The 10761-nt window shown below is 43.4% G+C and overlaps 1 pseudogene; it reads left to right on the plus strand.

Moving 5' to 3' along the window:
* The first annotated feature begins 7478 nt into the window (after window positions 1-7478).
* Window positions 7479-10761, plus strand: LOC122148932 (annotated as a pseudogene).

Consider the following 10761-nt stretch of genomic DNA (forward strand, 5'->3'; position numbering starts at 1 on the left):
ACTCGGTACCACCGGTACTTACAGAAACCTGGTACCGTGACATTTTCATTTTTTTAGTACCGACTTGGTACCGAAGTACCGGGTCTTTTGACAACACTAGTCCTACCCATTCATAAATCATATGTTATCTTATCAATCACGTGGTCCGAATTTTCCCACTCTTGCAGGGTATAATTTTGGACATGATTCCTATGATAAGAATATGATACATTTGACAAATAACTGATGGTCAGAAACGTTTCAAGCAAGAAGATTTCGAAAACACACACATACTAAACATGAGTATGAATACTTAAGCTATTCAATAGTTATTAAAAAGACATTCACAATAAGTGATTAGAAACATGATAGTCACAGTGGGTTTCATAAATGATATGGAGTTAAGCAATGGACTGATATTCCTTTAGAAGTCTTTTTTGTGTTCATCTTGGTGCAACTACATCTATAAAACGACAGTTCCTGTGCCATTCTCTGACATAAGGATTTTCTGTGGGGAGACCAGAGGTTAAAAGGTCCCCTTAGGAATTTCAGTCTGGTTCTGCTAAGTGGGGGGAAGTCAATCCAACGATCTTGTTTACTCTCATGGGTTTACATGTGATGGTCATGCTGTGCATCTCTTTGACCATCAATCTTGATTACTTGCCCCAAATCTCTTTTTTGAATTGAAATTGTTAGTAATTGTTCTAATGGTGTTAATGTTGAAAGCTGTTCTCTGAAAGAGTTGGTTATCTTGCTTCAGACTGTGGTGCTAGGAGTTGATTTACAAAAAACATCCTGTTGCCTTTTCTGTGGGAATTCGGCTCCTCATGTTTCAACCATGCTCACGATCGAATCTTTAATTTGTCTGGTTCGGGTCTGATACGCTACAGCAAACAGTAAAAGAAAATAAAAAACTTGAAGAACAGTCTCGCTGCTTTGTTTTCTGTATGGACGTTTACAAGCCGCAAGCTTCACATGGAACATTAAAAATATCAATACCGCGTTCAGCGCATGGGCGTGATCGCAGTAGATATAATGAAGGGAGACGTGAAAGACAGACATTGCGTTGTTTTCATATGGATTACTTTATTACAGAATATTTGTTTTTGCTAGCACTTGCTTAGTTTAAAAGTAGATATGTCAAGCTTTCTATATATCTCTCATGCCTCTTCGTTGAGTAGTCGCTGAGTTACAGTTCATTTTAATGACGCGTTTCTAAATGAAGATCACCGCAGACCAAGGCTGCAGACAGCGCACCTTGTTTGTTTTCTTTATTTTATAAATGCACAAAATTTTGTTGTTATTATGTGTGGATACAAAATTGAAAGTGTAATTTAAGTTCTTTTCGGGGTTATCAGGAGAAAATGCCTCAAGACGCGTATACGCGGGAATCGACTCCAGAGGGTTATTTCATTATTCAATTGCAACACTTCAATGACTATAACGATACGCAATGGTTGACATCGCTCCAGTGACCATTTAACTAAATATCCTGTAGTGAAATTTCTTCATCGCCCAGTTTTGATATCACTGCAAGTGGGATTTCTTCGCCATACAGATTAATTTGTGCCGCTAATCTGAGATTTCCTCGACAGAGTAGATTTAAACACATTTTAAATCTGAAATGGGGATTTCTTCGCCCAAAAATAAGATTAATTTATTCTGCTACCATTTATATGGGCTGCTAATCTGAGATTTCTTTGTCAGATAAGGCTTTACTAACAACAGAATTTAGGATTTCTTCGCTAAAATCAGGTAAGTTTCTTATCGTATGATTTAAAAACATTATAGCACTGAAAACTTTCTACTGCTCGTAGGAAGGCACATTCAAGCTATAGTTTATCTGAGTTTATCAGAAACTGCATGTGTAAGACGTTAATAAATTTAATGAGACAAACACAAGTTTGAGATACTGAATCCGCTTGCAAATAATGTTTAAACAATTGCCATTGTTCTCCACCATTTCTGTAGTAGATTAAGATCAAAAGGGAAATGTATATAAATGATTACAATTAATTATGATTAATTACAATTACTTATATGAGCTGCCAGTAGTAACTGCAACAGAATTAAATTGCCATCAACTAATCTGTTTGTTCAGCGAACATTTAGCGTAATTTCATATCAACTCTAAGAAAGGATATTTTCGTGGCCACAGAAAATACTTTCATACAGTATTAATGCATTAGAGCATGTAGCAAAATCGGAATCGTAAAGGGACATTGATTTGCAAGGCAGAATCAGAAACTCATGTAATTTGTGCACAAGAGTTTTATTAACCCTTTAAAAACGGATGTGTCTTCGCTGACACAATTAACCATGCTCTATTTATGTTATCATAACTCACCAACCGTTTGCACTATGAAAAAAAATCCAATTGCGTTTGATAGTAAACATCTTGCGCTTCATGACAATATACGGCTTAATACGGTAACTGCATGCTTTCCACATCAAACACAACATCTCAGAGGGGCAGTGGTTGCAGCTGTAGCTGTAAAATAAGTACATGGGAAGAGATGCGATCATCTGCCTGTTCCTGTGAGTGACACTCAAGACCTTTCACAGAATTGCATAGGATGCAAAAGGAGCACCCCATGGAAGTGCCAGGAATGTGATGTGGGACTATGCTTGCAGTTAGTCAGGAACTGCTTCGGAGAGCACCACATTTAAATGACTGGATTGAAGAATTTTTCATATATGAAAAATGTTGAAAAATAAAAAAAACAAAAAAAGGGCAATCACTAAGTTCCGCCTCCATCAGATGACAGGTGCATCACAGCGCACGTCACGAGCCATCACGAGAGAGCGCCAGAATTCAAATAAACCATCTTCCTCCTATCTTTCACTTTTTTTTAGTGGATCGTCTCATTCTGTTTGTGACATTGTATGCTACAAAACCATGCCGTTTTTTTACTACCAAGACGCAGTTTCTGCGCATGAGTTATTCCATAACGGACACAAACAATACTGTCCCGGAAGAACTGAAACGTAAACAAAGGAATTATCACAATATTACAACGTTATTGCTGGACCCTTACCTTCCTAACTAAACTGGGATTTACAGCTGTGGATGTGTTTATGACTTGTTATTACGACGAATCATGTTTCGATGTGTACTGATTACACAAATTTAGCAAATACATTCTTTATAAGCTTTCCATTAAAAAAACAGTGATCTGTCGTCGATGCTTGAGGCTTAGAACTTTATAATGATATATATAGTTTGTCAAGATTAAATTTGTCCCGTTTCATTTAATCTATTCGTAAATATTGACACGTGCAAACAAGGGGAGTTCAGGGCGCCCGCGTCTTGGTGTGGGTTAAGAGGTTAAGTTTTTGTAATGATATATCCTCTCAGGATGGGCTTGTCCAATCATTAAGGGTGAAATTCCAAGTGGGAGGTTGGAAATAATGAAGAGTTTTATGGCCCTTTGTCTAAAAGCATGGTAATTTGCATATGGAACTCTATTGCAGAATTACTAAAGGTTCTTAGAACACTAATATATTGCCAATGTATATATAATATAAATTCTCATTTAGATCATCAGAAGATGAACTCTTTGATACCAAACGTTGTATAGAGGTTATATTAACTAGTGATCTATCATAAGCATGAATAAAACATATACAATACACAAAAGACAATATACAAAAACAGTAAAAACATACACAATGCCCTGAAGTATATGTGTGTTCATTCTGTCATGAAAAAAATAGACAGGATTCAAGAGCGGATGCGAAACAAACAGTTTATTGGACAAAGCCAAAACAATGAAGGAAAACAACAATACAGGGCTTGCTGAGGGCTCGCTGTCTCTGTAGCACAGGGACGAAATGGGCAGCCACCACGAGGAGAAGGAAGGAAACCCGAAGATCCAAAACACTGGAGGAGTCGAGGACCGTGAGCGAGAGGACAAACATCAAGGATCTGACAACACAAGACAGGGTAACGCACATTATATAGCGTGGCAAATGAGCCTTAGTTGGAGCTGATCGCTCGTGATGATAATCAGCCACACCCACTCACCACGCTCATGCACACACAGAAAACAAAGAACAGATGAGATTGTGATCCCATGAACCGTGACACATTCAAAGAAAGGTTTTCTTATGAATTAATTAGAGAAGAGTCCATTTTGCTGAGCATTATGTGTCTTTCCTGTGGAGAATCTAGTGAGAGGGAGAGCTCTCAAACATGCCATTAGGTCATAAAAGTTTATCTGATCTTGCTGAGGGGCCTTGGCTGCCATGGTAACCAGTGGCCTTTTGTCGTTCACAGACATCCTGGCACCCAGTATGTTTATTGGGTGGGAGGGGGGATGTCTGTGATTATTTGTTAATCTAATGAATAATTGATTTGTTAAATCAAATGACAAATGGTGTGTCTGATTGGTTCAGACGCTACTTAATGATATTTTCTGATTTTCCATGATCTAGTCTAAAGTGAGTACTATTTATGGTCAAGTTATTAATGTAACATTATCTAATTCTTTACATATGAGCTAATTAAACAGTAACACTTTGTTAATTATGGTGACAATAAATAATGAAGTCAAAGTGTTACCTATTAAGTCTAATTACACTGTATTTAGCACAAAAAAGTGTCGCCCACCCCGACCACCCACGTGGCTTTGACCTTTTGACCTTTTACCCCCTCCCCCACCCATGTGGCTTTGACCTTTTGACCTTTTAACGGTCGCAGCTGTTGTTACGACATGTAATATGACATCTGTTTGTAATAAATCATGCTTATATGTCATCAGCTGTGAAATGACTCAGTATTTACAACATCCGTGAATGATCGGCAGCTGTGATATGGCATCTGTTTTGTAATATATCATGTCATTAGGGATTAACCATATGACAAGTGTTATGGTCACCTGTTTGTAATATATACACCGGACCTCTGGTATGCGACATCCGTTTGTTTTATTGGTTATGTCGTCTGTTAGGGAAGACAAATGTTGTCTCTGCGTGACCATCCGGCGACAAGTGTCCTCAGGGTAAAAGACAAATCTTGTCTCTGCGTGACCATCCGGTGACAGGTGTCCTCAGGGTAAAAGACAAATCTTGTCTGTGCGTGACCATCCAGCGACAGGTGAACTTAGGGTGAAAGATTTTATGGTCCATCACGGGGTGGGGTTTCCCCATCAGCGACGGCATCGGATTGCATTCGCTTAGTTAAATACGGGCCTCTTGAGTTTCTGAGGAAAAATACATAGACATGGACTTCTTATACTCACCTAAAACCCCCGAGAAGGAATGGGATGAAGAGATGATGGAAAGGCTGACTTAGCCCCGAGAAAGCCGTACAACAGTAATTTGTGCTTGGCAAGGTTTCTCTGTGAAAATACGGACAGCGTGCGAGATTAATTTTTACTGGGAACCGGTCTTATATTAGGGGACATATTTCACATTCTGTCTCGAATGGTTACGCTCTATACATCTGCTGAAACCAAAGAATTTGTACAAGGTCAAGATCCATGTCTGGTCTTTCCAGATAAAGACTGGGCAGTATTTTTCAATCGTATTTGGAAAGATCTGAAAGATTGTAGAGAAGAACCTCTGTACATTGCAGAGTGGGACTGATGAATGATTGTCAGCTGTGATATGACATCTGTTTTGTAATATATCATGTCATTAAGTATTAACCTTATGACAACTGTTACAACATCTGTTTGTAATATAGACACCGGACCTCCGGTACGCGACAGCTTCTTTATAATATATCATGCTTACCTGTTGTACTGCGGATGTGTTATGACATCCGTTTGTGATATATCATGAAATAATATTTTTGTTACGGTCACCTGTTTGTAATACAGATACCGGACCTCTGGTATGCAATGCGACATCTGTTTAAATCGGACTGAAGGGTACGCATGTGCTTTTAGCCGGTGTCACGCTAGAGCAGAGGTTTTGGTCATCCTACACGGCTGTGAGAAAGAGATATTGGTTTAAGGACAATTTTAGAATATAAGTAAAAGCATATAAATTTTAAGAGATGAAAATTCATAATAAAATGACACACACATACACACATTCTAATTGTTGTTTTTCTGATTTTCAGCAATATAAGAAAATAGGGTTAAATAAAATACATAACATTGTATACTGAATTGAAAATAAATAAATCATTAAAAATAAGAAAATTTGAGTTTAATGAAAAAATGTCTTACATTTTTCAGGGGTTGGTATGGATATTACGTCTTACACAATGCCGAGTGATAGTTTAAGCTGAATTCAGAGTGCAGAGAGAGTTTCACCTGCTCTGTGAAATGAGAGGTGGGAGGGGGATCAGAACAGCAGACAGGCAGACTGAGAGGGGATCCCTGAGTTTTTACGTTTTACTTTCAGAAAACTTTACACTCTCTCTCTCTCTCTCTCTCTCACACACACACACACACACACACACACACAGACAGACACAGACACGCGCTCAGACTATAGGAACCAGGGGTCTCTCTCTCTCTCTCCCCCACACACGCTCACAGACACACACGCAGACAGACTATACCAGACTAAGGGAACAAGGGAACAAGGGAGTTTTAGTAATCACTAAAAATATAAAAACTTTTTACCAGGATCATGAAAAACTATATAACAGGCCATATGATATGGGCTATTGGGGACCCCGACATGTCCGGACATGTCATTGACATGTTTTATGCAGACTTTCTATAGGCACAATTCCATTCAATTCACATTAACCCTCTGAGGTCTAAGCTGCATAATGAGCCTTTCAGTCAGGTGTGTGACTGAGAGGGAAGAGTTACAAGAAAGAATGTGAGGACAAAATAAATGTCATGGCTCGAAAGAACAGTCAAGGATCCAATAGCAAGTGACAGTAGTGTTTATTAACACCAAAGAACAGAGGTAGTGTAGGTCCAAAGACAGCAGACAAAGTCAATACTCGGCTCGGCAACGCAGGACTCAGGGGCAGACAGCTAGCAGGAACCCAGAACACGATCCTCCGAACAAGGCAGAAATCCAAACGGACACCCGGAACTGGAGCAAGGGGAAAAGACGGCCAGTGCCGACCCGGGAACCTCCACAACCATCTGACAAAGACAAGACGGAGTGACAAAACAATATATAGGACATTCTCATACAAAACAGCTGCCGCTGATCAGCTCATCAGCGGAACACGAGCCGCGCTGATGAGCCGCACCCATTCAACCCACGTGCACCCACATAGCGAGGGCGAGTCAATGAATCCATGAACCGTGACAATAAATGTATATATTTTTATGTTTGTAGTTTATTTAGAATATATTTAATTATGCCACAAAATAACTTAAGATTCTTAACTTAAGAAAATTTATTAGGAACAATCAAAGCTGACTTTCAAAGCTGAATTTTTAGCATCATTACTCCAGTCACACGATCTTTCAGAAATCCTTCTAATATTCTGATTTTCTACTAAAAAAAAAAAAGATTAATGTTGAAATGTTGATCGGACGGAATTACCGGTAACGACCCAATCAAATGGACAACGGATTACGAGCGCAGTCTGTATTTGCGGCAAGGTCTGCAAAAACCTGAAGGGCCTGAAGATCCACCAGGCAAAGATGGCCTGCCTCAGGAGGGATCAAGTGAAGCTACGCTCAGGTACGGCAGCTGGGGCAGTAGTTACTGTCATGCCGGCTGCTGAACCTGGTGAGACAGAGGAGGAGCCGGGTCCGGAATCTCCCCACAGTACCCGGAACCTCCAAGCCACACAAATCCCCCCACCAAGCAGGAAATCGGAACACCGTAGGGTGAAGTGGCCTGGCGCAAACAATAAGGAGTGGCTTAAGCTGGACGAGGATGTAGACAAGTGCCTGGAATCCATCTCAAAGGGCAGTGTCGACCAGAAGCTCCAGAACATGTGTACCATCATAATGAACACGGGAGCAGAGCGGTTTGGTGTTGAGGAAAGAAGAGGAGATAGGAATCCAGCGAAGCTCAACCGGCGAGAAGCCAAGATCAGTCAGCTGAGACAAGAACTAAAATCCCTGAGACGTCAGTTCAAGATGGCCAAGGAAGAAGAAAGGACTGCCTTGTCAGAACTCACAAACATCATAAGGAAGAGACTCATCTCACTGAGGAGAGCAGAACGGCACCGAAGGAAGGGCAAGGAAAGGGCTCGGAAACGTAGTGCTTTCATTGGCAATCCCTTCAGCTTTATCAAGAAACTACTGGGCCAGAAGCGAAGTGGCCACCTCGCTTGCCCGGTAGAGGAGATCGACAACCATCTCCACGCCACTTTTAGTGACACCTTGAGGGACCATGACCTTGAACCTTGCAGGGATTTGGTGGCACCACCTGAACCAGGGATCCAATTCGACAGCGCTGAACCCACGCTGAAAGAAGTGGAAGAAGAAGCCGTTAGAGCGGCAAGATCCAGCTCCGCTCCCGGTCCCAGCGGGGTCCCTTATAAGGTCTACAAGCAGTGCCCGCAGCTCCTCAGACGTCTCTGGAAGATCCTGAAGGTGATCTGGCGGAGAGGGAAAGTTGCTGCGCAATGGAGGTACGCTGAGGGAGTCTGGATCCCGAAGGAGGAGGGCTCTTGCAACATTGATCAGTTTCGCATCATCTCGCTGCTCAGTGTTGAAAGCAAGATTTTTTTCAAAATCGTGTCCCAACGTCTGACAGACTTCCTCCTGAAGAACACCTACATTGACACCTCAGTCCAGAAGGGAGGAGTCCCAGGAGTACCTGGATGTCTGGAGCACACAGGGGTGGTGACACAGCTGATCCAGGAGGCTAAGGAGAGCAAAGGAGATCTGGCAACTCTCTGGCTTGACCTGGCCAATGCCTACGGGTCTATTCCACACAAGCTCGTTGAAACTGCACTGGTAAGAAGACACCATGTTCCTGTCAAGATCCACAACCTCATCATGGACTATTACAACAACTTCAGCGCACGAGTCTCTTCAGGCCAAGTAACATCCTCATGGCATCAACTTGAAAGGGGATAATCACTGGGCTGCACAATCTCTGTATCTCTCTTCTCACTGGCCATGAACATGATGAAGTCGGTCGCCGAGGTGGAATGTAGAGGGCCCAAGTCAAAATCTGGGACCCGTCAGCCCCCCATAAGAGCCTTCATGGATGACTTAACAGTGATGACAACATCTGTTCCAGGGTGCAGGTGGCTTCTCCAGGGGCTTGAACGGCTCATCTCCTGGGCAAGGATGAGCTTCAAGCCTGCCAAGTCCAGGTCTCTGGTCCTAAGGAAGGGTAAAGTGTCCGACCGTTTCTGCTTTGCCCTGGGAGAGACCATGATTCCATCAGTGACTGAAAAACCAGTCAAGAGCTTGGGGAAGTTTTTTGATAGCTCCCTGAAGGACTCAGCTGCCATAAAACAAACCAAGTGCGACCTGACTACCTGGCTCACAGCGATTGACAGATGTGGCCTCCCCGGAAAATTCAAAACCTGGATCTACCAGCATGGAGTCTTGCCAAGAATACTCTGGCCCCTGTTAGTCTACGAGGTACCAACATCAACAGTCGATGTTCTAGAGAAGTCTATCAGCCAGTTCCTCAGAAAATGGCTGGGGCTCCCTCGGTCCTTGAGCAGCATTGCCCTTTCCGGCCATTCCACCAAGTTGCATCTTCCTTTGAGTGGACTATCAGAGGAGTTCAAAGTCACCCGCGCCAGAGAGGTATTGATGTACAGGGATTCCAAAGACACAAAAGTCGCAGCAGCAGGAATCCTCGTGAAGACCGGGAGAAAGTGGCAGGCGCAAGAAGCCGTCACCAAAGCTGAGGCACGACTAAGGCACAAAACGCTGGTGGGCTCCGTGGCAATGGGACGAGCAGGTCTTGGTTGTTTTCCCAAGCCACGTTATGATCTGGCTCGTGGAAAAGAGAGGCGCAAACTGATTCAGGACGAGATATGAGCAGAGGTGGAGGAAGAACTCTACACCAAAATGGCCAGCATGTCCAAACAAGGAGCGTGGACCAGGTGGGAACATGCAGATCCACGCAGAATAACCTGGGCAGAGCTCTGGAAAGCAGAGCCATTTCAGATCAAGTTTCTTGTCCAATCCGTCTATGACGTCCTCCCAAGCCCAGCTAACCTGCACACCTGGGGGCTGGCAGACACTCCTGAGTGCAAGCTGTGCAAGAAAAGGGGCACACTGGAGCACATTTTGAGCAGCTGCTCAAGAGCGCTAGGGGGAAGGGCGGTACCGCTGGCGCCACGACCAGGTGCTAAAGGCTTTGGCGGACTCCATCTGCACAGCAATCCAGCTCAGCAAGACCCAGGCAGTCCCCAAACAAACAATCACCTTCATTAGAGCTGGGCAGAAGGAACAATTCCATCGGCCTAGCTCTACGGGGGGGCTCCTCTCCACTGCTTGTGATTGGCAGCTTCAGGTTGACCTTGGAAGACAGCTTAAGTTCCCAGGCAACATTACAGCCACTTCTCTCCGCCCAGACATGGTGCTAACGTCTGAGTCTACCAAGCAAGTGGTTATCCTGGAACTAACTGTCCCCTGGGAAGACCGTATTGAAGAGGCCTACGAGCGTAAGAGGGCTAAGTACGCAGGGCTCAGCTCGGAGTGCCGGAACAACGGCTGGAAAACTCGCTGCGAGCCAGTCGAGGTCGGGTTGCCGAGGCTTCGCTGGCCACTCACTGCTGCGAACCCTCAAACTCCTTGGAGTGAAAGGACTGCAATTGAAAAAAGCCACCGCAAACATCTTCGAGGCCGCAGAGAGGGCTTCTCGGTGGCTGTGGATCCGTAGGGGGGATCCGTGGAGCAACATGCCACTTGGACACAAGCCGGGGACTGA

This window comes from Cyprinus carpio, chromosome A20, assembly GCF_018340385.1.
Source record: "Cyprinus carpio isolate SPL01 chromosome A20, ASM1834038v1, whole genome shotgun sequence".
Lineage (NCBI taxonomy): Eukaryota > Metazoa > Chordata > Actinopteri > Cypriniformes > Cyprinidae > Cyprinus > Cyprinus carpio.